Below are 11,603 nucleotides of genomic sequence, written 5' to 3'. Positions count from 1 at the left end.
AAGAGAAATGTGCAAATTGAGAGGATAGTGAGGGAGCTAGTAGGGCTTTCTGTACATTTGTGCATGCGGAGGCTGACAAGTGGGGTAACAAGTAGGTTAATTAGTCAGTCAGTCAGCGGCTATGTAAATCGGTATAAGAGGAAGAGGGTGGGTGGAGCTGGAACAAAATAGTTTTTTTCAAATTGACTCCATCCGCTTCTACGCATGATTTTATCCTCTTTTTTACCTTCTCATATTAATCTTCTCCTTAGCGTTGTGTCGCCTTCAATGAGACAATACTAACTGACAAGTTACATTCATTTTCTTACTTGACCTTTTTTTCACTCTTTACGGGCAAACGTAGGAGTCACCATAAGGGAGTTCATTAAATGACGATCTAATTGCTGTGTCACTCCGGACATATATGTATATTTGCTTGCGATACATGCTCATAGTTGTACATAAGTAAATATACACACCGAATTCTCCTCTCCCGCTTAGGGAAACGTCTTAGGGTAACTGCTCTAGAGATATTCAAATTAGATTTTTTAGACAGGGAAAGGACGAGGAATTTACGTCACTGTGGCTATCGAAGTTTCTTTTTCATATACTGTGCTACAAAGAATTTTATAACGTACGTCTTTAGAGATACATAGCTTGATCTTTTTTTGCCTAGAAGGCATTCATTTTTCGATGCAAATGCTATTTAATGTTGCAATGGCTAATGACTATAACCTGTAAATGTAAAGCAAGTGTTTATTTTAAAAAGCACGTTGCTATTTCTACTGCTTATTGAATTCATCGACATTTTCATTTTACAGCCTTACATTAATACATAGTCCAAAACTGTATTCATACTTTAGTGTAATAGGTCTTTTAATAGGCCTGAGTAGGGTTCTTGGTCATCTTTTTCGCTAGCAATGAAATTCTTTGCAAGCATTAACTCCGCAATGTAAATTTTCTAAGCTAATTGTGTACGCGATAAATTTAATGTTTGATATCTGAGGCTGTGCGTCATCATTTGAGCACAAGATGACGCCTTTGCCCGATGCAGTATACAGTTAAAACAATGCGTTTTTTTTTTTCAATAGAATATAAACTAGTAGTTAATGTCGTATTAGTATATACATAGCTGGAGAAAACAGGTCAACTTCAATAAGACGGAGAGCATGTCAACGTAGGAGGCGGTTATCATTGTGTTTTGTTAAAAGCAAATCAACTTTTGAGTTCTATGTTTGATATTTTCGTCATCACTTCTTCAAAGGGGTGGCTTCCAGCACGACACGAATTGTGCGTCTACGCCCGGTTTCGAACCTAAACCATTTCATGTGGTCGTAATTAGAAAGCAGTACTGGCTGTAGCTGTAAATAATAGTAGACGAAAGAAATATTTAGTGAGTGAACATATCACTGGTAACCTGTCACGAGGACGATAGAGAAATGACTATTCTTTTGCCTACAATGCTGATATGCGACTGATACAAAAGCATGATTTTACTATGGGAAATTTAGGCGAATGAAGTTAATCATTTACAAGAAAACATCAGAAACAAGCCCGTCTAAAGTGTATTGTAGACGTCTAACTCGACTTCTGAGTGAGCGAAAAACTTCTAGCTTACCGGTTAGGCATTCAGACGGTGCTTTTAGATTAGTTGTATCAATGGGTCGCTAGCGCTCGAAATGTCCATTGAAAAAGTTACATTGAATTTAAAATTAGACGCTCTTCTCACCGAACCGATATCTAATTCGCAATACTTCTCCAAATACAACTAATATAAAATGGGACTTTCACTCAATCCATTCTACTGGTGTGTGTCATTCCATTAAGGTGCTAATGAGGCCTATATGATATGGCCTGTGCGGTTGGCTAGGTTTTGCTGTTCGGGTCTTGCCACTCTGATGTCCATGCTGGCCGAATTACGACATGATTATTGCACGAGAGATTCGCCGGCCTTTTCTTCCACTGTCGTCACCAACGTCATCACACGGCTATTTGCCCCTGTTGTTGCAGTGATCGGAAGTGTCAAGAAATTACTGGTAGGCTGACACATTCTCAGCAGATGTTAGCGATCCGCCCGTCGTCAATGTTGCTGTAGGGATTTCGAATTTGAAAAATCTCATCAGTAATTCTAGACATTCGCTAACTAATAACATGTTTTTTTTTTATCCCAACGCTCTAAGCGAATGAAGACGCCAGTCCCAAACTCATGCACCAGTAAAAAAGATACAAATATCCGTTACTTGCTGCTGCTGCTGATGATTGCACTCGATCAGTCTCAGCTAAAGGCAACCTGCTAATGATTCACGTTATTACGGTAGAATTTTTTTATGCGATAAATGATCTCATCGGCCTTTCCACAACTGCTGTTTAATCGATATTACCGAGCTCAATGTTTGCTCAATGATTCTATAGATTTAATGTGATGGCTAAGTTAGCCCTTGTAACAGTATAGTTTTTGGTTTAATCCTAATTAGAAAAATACCAATGAGGGATAAGTGAAGGTAACGGTGCGTTTAAAGAAATAGAAATATGCGGTAAAAGCAAGTAAAGCTTTCGTATATTGCATACTTGCAGCTTATGCATAAAAAGGCACCGAATTGCTGAGCAACAAAATTACTAAGCTACTTGTGGGAGAAACCGTTATCCCGATCTCAGTGAGGTATAATGCTAGTTTTTAACCAACATCTTAGAAGCTTTAACAGCTTCTGGGATGAAGACATCATGACGTACTCGACCACAGCGACCAGCTATAAGGGATAGCAGCCCAATCTTTTTACATTTTCTTCCAGCCAACAAGTGAAGCTAGGAAAACCTTCCGAACCACGATCAAATACTCACGATCTGTTCGAATTGGCCAGGTGGAGACTAAGCAAACATTTACTAGCTGCTACTCTTTTTAACATTCATTAATAAAAGTAAATTAGCGCTATTAAAACTTAATATGCCTACAACTACAATAATCAAATTACCTTTCTATTGAAAACTTTGACAGTGACATTAAAAAAGAACTTTAAATTTTTATACATACACATAATATAGTATTAAATTGCTCAGGATTATGTTTGAGTAAAGACTGAATAAGATTTTTTTCTTGCGCATGCTTAATACTAAATCTATTGTACGATCATATTTTTCAACTAACTAAGCGCACGTAGAAATTCTTTTGTAAGAGAAAGCCGCGTAAATAACGGATCGCTATACACACGCAAAAGAGGCCGGTTTGTTGGATCTGTAAAGCTATGAATATTACCCGTTCAACATATAGAATTATCAAACGTCCATGACAGCAAAACGAGCCTGGCCCACCCAACTGGGACGATACCATTTTCTTCTTTATTCGTAGAAGAAAAAGGAACTTTAAATGAATACTTTATACAAGGCATCGCTATTAAGCCTTGCCGCTACAAGTTTCTTCTCGTCACTGTTAACCACACGACTTGTATTTGATGGAATGTTGAAAAGTGGTCCCAAACAAACGTCACCGTTTACATCAAAATGTATCCACCATGTTCGCTCATATTATATTATTGGTAGAAGTCAGCACTACTGTAACAGCATATTCACAATACCTTAGTGCCGTTTCCTGTGACGAAAGACAAAACGGACGAAGTATGGACGTTTGTGCAACATTCGATACCGGATTCAAAAAAGCGGTTTTAAACATTTGGTTCTCGTCATACTAGGCTTAATGAAAGTGATTCTACAAGTTAAGCTTGCAACCGTTGACGATAGAGTAGCTCCGCACTTCACATTTCTCACAAAACACTCCTCGAAGGAACTACTTAGAGTCCGCTGTTATTCTACGATAAGTAGTTTCTAAAAAAAAGAAAATAGAAAGAACGAATTCACCTAGCTAGGAGCTGTAATTACTTTTAGCGGAAGATCTTATTTATATCACATTCATGAACGGATTCTCAATGCTTTGGTAGCCGTCCCAAGCATAGACCAAATTATCTCTATGATCATAGGACTGCTGTCAGAGCATTTTAGCTCGTAGCAACAGATGCGACCCCAATTTAATCTACGAGTTTAATCAACATATCTTGAATGAGTAATAAGATACCACACCTAGGTTAATGTCAACTAGTATGCCCTTTCCACGAAAAGCCGTTTTCGTTCATGGCGAATAAGATACAACCTTTTTTAAAAAGACCATAATTTTTTAGTAATAAAATGGTCTAAATCCAATTAGATTTTGCTGGTACAATCATAAATTATTAAAAGGCAGCCATGCACAAGAATCGTCAGTCATATCGGTGCAAAAATTCCGCAATTTTTTTTTACAACACACTATGCCACATATAGAACAATACTTTCTGGTGTATCAAACGTGGTAAAAGTTGTTATAGGCATCACAGCAGAATTTGCCTAAGGGTCATTTCACTCAAAGAAGAGCGTGAATTATTTTATACAACAATACTATTAGTATATGAGTTAGATATGTGGATTATACCAGTCGTATATGAGTTTTTTAAAAATATTACTTATTAGGTTTGTAAGTTATATAATTGAAGAATCATAGCTGTCTTTGAAATAAGGTATTAGAGTAGTAGTAGAAGTAAGATAAGTTAATCTGCAGGAATCTGAAGTTGGAGAGGCAAAAATATTATGGATGTAACTTGATTTTTTTGGCACTGAACATGAACATACTTGAGAGCTCTAATGTTAAATATCTCTAACAACTAAATGGTGGCTCGTTTGGGCCATGACAAGTTGTGGTCTAATGTATACTAGTTTTCATAAGCTATTAGCTATTCTATACTCTCACCCAGATGAATTTGCAAAAACAAAGAGGCATGTAGAAGAAGGATTAGGAAAAGATATTTTAGACGAATTGGTAACCATACCCTTAAATACGCAAACACTTTAAATCAGTATGAACTAGGTGTATTACATTTACATTGTCATTGAAAGTACTCTCATGTCGTACGATGTCTTCTGTTTGTCATATTCTCTATTTGCTTATGACGTCGAATAGCTTATGACGTCTCGTCGAATACTGATACCAAATACGTGATATATATATAGACGATACATAATACAATCACAATTAGTGTATCTCATACATATAGTTTCGCTATATCGATGATTCAAGAAATGTAAAGCGAGTGCTTTTTCGAAAATAGTGGAGTTCACTTGTTCAGTGAAACTGCTTGACCATCTACGTGACCATATCAGCGATATTATTTATGTTGTGGGTATTACCTACTGTTAATTGATTAATATAGAGATTAGATAATTAGCACTGAGAATTGTATTTTCTTGATATTTTTAGATGTGAAGGCAGGGTCACAAACTTTTTGGAAGATTACCAAATTAGCGTACCAGCTGAGCTCTTGATGCACATAAATACTGGCAACGTTGTTGTGTAATTTCAGTAATAAGAAGCGATTCGTCTATTTTTGATGTATTTAACGAGCATGAAATGCATCTTTTGTATGCTAATAGTATATGTTTGTGAATAGTTCGGGCTCCATAAGGATGGTCTAAGTTCAGGTCTGAACCTAGCCACACTTCCTTTCGCATTGGGAGTCAGCCGTCCGATGTAGTGCCTAACAGAGATGTCGGACGTAAAACTCGAAATATAGAGAGGTTTAAAAAGGAAGAAAAGAGTGAAAAATTGAACGAAAAATATTCTGACGATTGAGAAATAGTCTTACAGATGTAAAAATAGTAGAAGGATCCAGACAAGTCGAAGTCAATACAGGACCCATATCATCAATTGTCCTCAAAAGCGGAGACTTTCATTCGCTCTAAAACTCATTGTTGTAGGTTAAAATATGTCTGTACTGAGTTTCTAGCTCTAATAAGGGTCGTTAGAAAAAGTTGCAGGTGTTACAAGGATTTAGAATTTTTCTTGTAAGACCTGTATTTCCGATTTCCAGACGGTAAGGCAAAGAATCACACTCGACCAATGCTAGCAAGTAAAAGAGAATGCTTCCTCAGTGTCATCATCGTCTCTTTCTGGCTATCGAATCATGAAATTAAGTAACCCAATAATTTAGACATTACCAAGAAAGAGACACGTAAAATAGTCTAGATTCGGATTTGGACGTGAACGCATTTCGTTTCGTACTGACGCTAGCCATCTGAAACAATATTCAGCGGTCATTTAAGCGGAAAGACTGGCAAGATTTATTTAGCTAAACAGAAAAGACTCCCATTGGCATCTTTTCTTATGTAAAATCTTCCTAGCAAAACGCTTCTCGCCTTTCTTTTGATTAATTTATATGGATCATAAATTATCGAAATGTTATGACCATCTGCCCTGTGTATTGTAGGCATAAATAGTTAAGTAATATAAAATAATACATTTCTTACTGATATGGTACGCTTATTGGTTAATGACGCCATCTTTTGAGCAAATAATTGTAATAACGGGTACAGTTTTCGCGTGTTAGACCGCACAATTTTTTTTATTTCTCTCAAGAAAGCATCGATCTACCATATATTTTATTGAAACCATATCTTTCCAGATACTTATAATAAGGGTAAGATTTGTAAAACTATATATCAGTTATCGACTGAATTATCAACTCGAAAATACAAGGCTATTGGTTGATTTTCTTACAGAAGACTAATACCTTTTTATAAACAAAAGTCTGAGTCAGAGAGAAATAATAACTCACATCTGCAGCGCACCTAAAGCGGAAAAAATTCTGTCCATGGCATTCACAATACGATATATCGAGAGTTTCATGAGGTTGTTATGAAATACCGTTGCCCACTTGTTGGATCACACTGACCGTTGTACCATTTATTAATCCGTTTAACTAATATTGGTGATATTCTATTATTATGTTTCATTTTATTTATGCATATAGAAGGGTTGATGTTGATCGTGTGCCGATCAAAAAACAACAAAACTTGGTCAAAACGTTTGTCAGTTTTGTGAATTAAGTATGGATGTTTTCGAATGGTTCAGCCACGAGATACTTACCTCTCTGCAATAGTCAAAACATTCTTGAATACCGGCTATATATTTTTAAAACGAACCTAATTTTGAGCAAACTTCCGCTGCTTGTTATGGATCATCCGGAATAGGATGATGAACGAGCAACATAGAATGAAGGCGGTGTCATTTGGAATGGTCAAAAACGACTTAGGCATGAGTTCTCTAGGCACATACCATTTGTCTTCTGTGTATTGGCACACATCCATAGCACATTGGATAAATATACACACACATGACAAAAATTATTGGGATGATGCAGGTAAATGCGTAATGACTGTTTAATAATAACAATAGTGAGGCTATGGAGCAATCGAATCGGAGGCAGGCTTCGGATAGGAGAAGCAAGATTAGATGTATACTATTCATTATAATTAGTTTGTTATATGTAATAGCCCTTTTTTATCACTTTTCTTTTGTAATTATTCGTTTATTGATATTCAGGTGCTATTATTACTATTGCCAAAAGCTTCCCTGTGCTCTACAGGCTGTTATATTCGTATTGTTCAAATCGCACAAAAATCGAAAATTTTCCCTGGACACAAATCCCAAAATGGGTAAATCGAAAATAAAAAGCAAATTTGTAAGTGAGTTTTTTCCGTTAGAAGAAGCTACAAAGGCAACCCATAAAATTTAGCATGCATGCAGTGGGAGTTTAAAACCTAACAGGTAAGAAATATTCTAAAATTATCTTCCCTATGTTGATCGTTTATCTCATAGTAAATTCATCTAATTCAAAAAAAGATGCATGAAATATATTATTTAGGACGAACGCGCTATTTTTTAGCTAACAAGCAACGTTTTAGTTCTAATCTCAGTATACGCAACATGTGCTACAGGTCGTTTCAAATTCTTTAAACTCGGCCGAAGATCAGTAAGATCAGTCAAAGATGTCGTTTCTTATGGCACGAAAGATGCCCGCTAAGTAAACACAAAAACTGCTTCTGAATCATATGATGAGCCGGTAATAATTGTGCGGTGCCTATTAGATGAATGCCGTTTTCGGGATTCCGACTGTCGTCGATTTAACAGCTAATAGTCAGAGTGTGTGTATGCTTAAAGGCTACACTATTACAACTGAAGGTCTAATTTCGAAAGGAAACATATTTCCTGAATCAGCACTACACAAGTTGCGGTTGAAATACAAAATCTACCGAATTGTACGTGCAAGTAAAAAGAAGGAATCTGGGCATTGGTTCTTGTCTCACACACGTCTATGGGACCGAAACACCACTTAATGCCAAAAAGACCTCACTTTATTAGTGAAATTTCATGATCCAAACAAGGCAATCACAACGGCTTTGTGGAACGAAAAAAACTTTTAATGTTAACGACTACCAAACGAATATTTTAAAAAGGAAGTAAACAAGGAATATAAAAGGCTGTTACTTATGTAGTAACTTAATGTTCTGGGATTTTTCCATCACCCAGGGAGGTTGATTTGACCTTTTGCTCCCTTCTGATGGACGCAGCACTAGGACTCTCGTTTCCTCATTAGGTACCACGAATGCAGCACCGTTCGCCTTTCACTGGTTCGCGGTACCAGCTGCGCTATTACCACGTTGGTAGGTCTCATCATCGGGATTAACAAGAATATTAACTCCGTTTGTGAATTATTTAAAATACAACTTTACGTTAAGTATTCGGGTAGAACAGCATGGAAGGAGATGAGAACTGTTTCATATTCTATTTATCTCACTGTAATCTCTTACTTGAAGAACAAAATAAACTTTAATGTCATATTCGATTAATTTTCTGTAGTACTCTATAGCTTTTTATACACTGTGGTTCCTAGATATTGAATAGAGATGTATTTTCAATACATTTAATGTTGGGACTACGGTATCATGCTACTGCTGCTCTGATATTGAATGAGATATATTTTTTTTTACTTACATTGTTGTCATAATAATGCACATTGCAGATTGTAGTGGCTACGCGCTATAGTAAATAGCATTTTTTTACGAATATTAGAGCAATATCCCATTTTCAACAGCGATAACGACGAAAATGTTTAGGTTCATTTGTACGAGCTGTAACACTTGACTGCGCTATTCGTTGCAATCCCAACATACGGCCGAAAGCTGTATGCACTCTAAACTCGTTTTTACCAAGCTTCCAGGCAGGCGGTGATTCCAACCAACAACTGTTTGTTATAACGAGATTCGCAACATTGTCAAGCCGTCGTTCTAATTCTGGGACACCTGTTCAGCTTTCTTGAATATAACCTTTCCCTTGGCTTTTGGGGCTGCGTTCGCTGATGCATATAATGACCGTCAAAGTATCTGAGTACTGAACATTTTTTAGTCAACTACGTCGATCTTTGAATAACGCTTTTTCTTTTCGTAATGCCCGCCCCCAAGTCGAAATTGTTCTATGTCAAATGGTACCGTTCCTACAAGGTCTGGGCTCAAAACTTTATCTAGTAAATTAAGCTCGTCGAAATATGTTAGCTAACGCGAAGCAAGCTGGCTTTAATTGCAACTATTAAATGAAGTCAGTGCTTACCAGCTGTGTAACGACTAGACTTTTTAACATAACTGATCTGGCTATTTGGCCCCCATGTGGTTACCCCGTTTTAGTTTTCATTATTATTCACTGACGTATGCTGCCCTTGAGTTCTACAAGAAGACAGAAAAAAACACGATATGCCTTAACCTTTTTTATTTTGATAATATTACTTACAGTCTGTGCAGCTTGCTCATGAAGCTAGTTACGCTATCCATCCTGGCTTGCCTTCATTCGTTTTTTGATCATATAACTGTGTCTCAACTCTCCTATCCTAACTGCTCTAACACAAAAAAAAACTCGCCTTAGAGAAGTATTGCTAACCCCAGACGACCGATGCTAAAAGTCCTCGTTAGTGAATGCCTGTCACCCCATTAAGTTTTTTTTTATTGACCCGATTTTGTGGCCACTAGTCGCAAAGCGAACTCTTCAAAGGATGTCAGCGGATGCGGCTCCCGTCCGGCGGGTTAATTGAGTTGAACGGCAAATTAAGGTTTAAACCAATTTCTTATGTTAGTACTCATAGTGCTTGGTTTTATACTCGGCCTTTACTCCCTGTGCGCGAGTCTCTAACTCGTCGTAATGGTCTGCCTGCCATTGCTTAAGTCTGTCACAATTGCCTGAACGACTGACAGCTGCTAAGCGCTATCTTACTAACGAGCGCTTTGCTGATGATGGGGCCAAAACATGCGACAACAACTATTTTAAGGACATCACGGCCAAAAAGGATCTTCGTTCTTTTGTAGTGAATCCGACGATCTGAATAACAGATGGTACCAACGACAACTACAAAACGATAACAACAGTAACTGTCATTACGCTTATAGAACGATGGCGATTTCCTGCGGGAATTTTAGCAGCTATGCACAGATAGACAGGAAAGAAACAGTTTACTCAGATGAGTCTTAGTAATTGAACATAAGACAATACTGACATATTTTACTAGGAACACAGGCCTTGACTAATTGAACTCCTATCAATTTACTTCTTAGTAATTTTTAAGCAAATTTACGTATTATCACAAAATATAATAACATAAAAATTATGCACCTTTTTGTTATCCTTTATAACAATTTTTTACGTCGAGGTGTAGCACTTTGTAATAATATCTGAGTAAAATAAAATTAATATAAAACAATTTACGACAAAAAGCCGACGTTCTTTTTTTAAGATGAGTTTTTCACTCACTCTGAGATGCAGGAAATTGCGTATCCATATGGCACGAAGGTTCCAGAGCCGCGTCTGTTGCTCGAGTTTCCATTTTCGAATAACCGCCTAGCTATTCCTGAACCCGAGAAGCCTACTATAATATCTCTTCGAAGAAAGTACTACTAAATGATATGACTTAATCAAGCATGCGCTTCTAAATCTTATGTGCACATGCTTCATATGTGCAGGTATATGTATAAAAATCCAATAGGTCATTATAACAGCAGCGACCATTGCTTAGGGCTTAGGGAAGGCCTTATGGGCCAGGCAACGTGGTCTAGGGAAAGGAACAAGGCAGCTAATAGACTTATAACTAAACTAATTATTCCAATTTAATGATGGCAGTAGCCCTCCGCTTTCTGTTGACACTGAGTTTTTATTTTCCGCGCCATTTTCTTCCAAAACCAAAGTGCGCCACATATTATCTTCATCGTAGTCCTCAGTCAATATTGTTTTTCTTCTTTCTTCAAGACTTTTTCAACCCGCTTGAATCTGGCACCACAGTTTCTGGCCCTACTCGAGCGAGGTTCAATTGACAAATTTTGTTCAGTGTCGCAAGGTACTATGAAGCTTATTATTGCAGAAAAGACGCTCTCTCCCTCTTTTCGTCCGCCTCTGCTTATATTCGCTTTCCATTTCTCTAAAATACTTTACGCTGTTAATACTAATAAAGTTATTCTTTTGCAATAAGTATCTTACAGGAAGCACACGGCAGCGGGCACTACCTATAAGACAAACGCTGTTGAGTACCAATGGAAAGTATAAAAAACGAGATCCATTATAGCTTGTAACTTACTACCCCTCTGCCTAATTTGACTACTGCGGCCGACTGAATGAAGCAAGGTCATTTATTTTCATTAAAAGGACAGAACTACGTCTACCTGAAATGGATCTCAGAGACCTTGACTGTACAAAACTGTACAGCTCGCCTTGTAAGAAGTAACTGGCCGAAAAA

At 37.2% G+C, this 11,603-nt stretch overlaps 1 long non-coding RNA gene across 1 annotated transcript; it reads right to left on the bottom strand.

Annotated features, from left to right (window-relative positions):
• Nucleotides 1-719: 719 nt before the first annotated feature.
• Nucleotides 720-3,933, bottom strand: LOC111268448 (uncharacterized). The gene is made up of 3 exons (XR_002685229.2): nt 3,549-3,933; nt 1,598-2,068; nt 720-1,340 (listed from the first exon to the last, which is right to left on the bottom strand). It is a non-coding gene; the product is annotated as an uncharacterized LOC111268448 (long non-coding RNA).
• Nucleotides 3,934-11,603: the final 7,670 nt, after the last annotated feature.

Source organism: Varroa jacobsoni, unplaced genomic scaffold, assembly GCF_002532875.2.
Source record: "Varroa jacobsoni isolate VJ856 unplaced genomic scaffold, vjacob_1.0 scaffold_1286, whole genome shotgun sequence".
Taxonomy (NCBI): domain Eukaryota; kingdom Metazoa; phylum Arthropoda; class Arachnida; order Mesostigmata; family Varroidae; genus Varroa; species Varroa jacobsoni.
The sequence above is the reverse complement of the archived record's forward strand: the minus strand, read 5'-3'. Positions and strand labels throughout refer to the sequence as shown.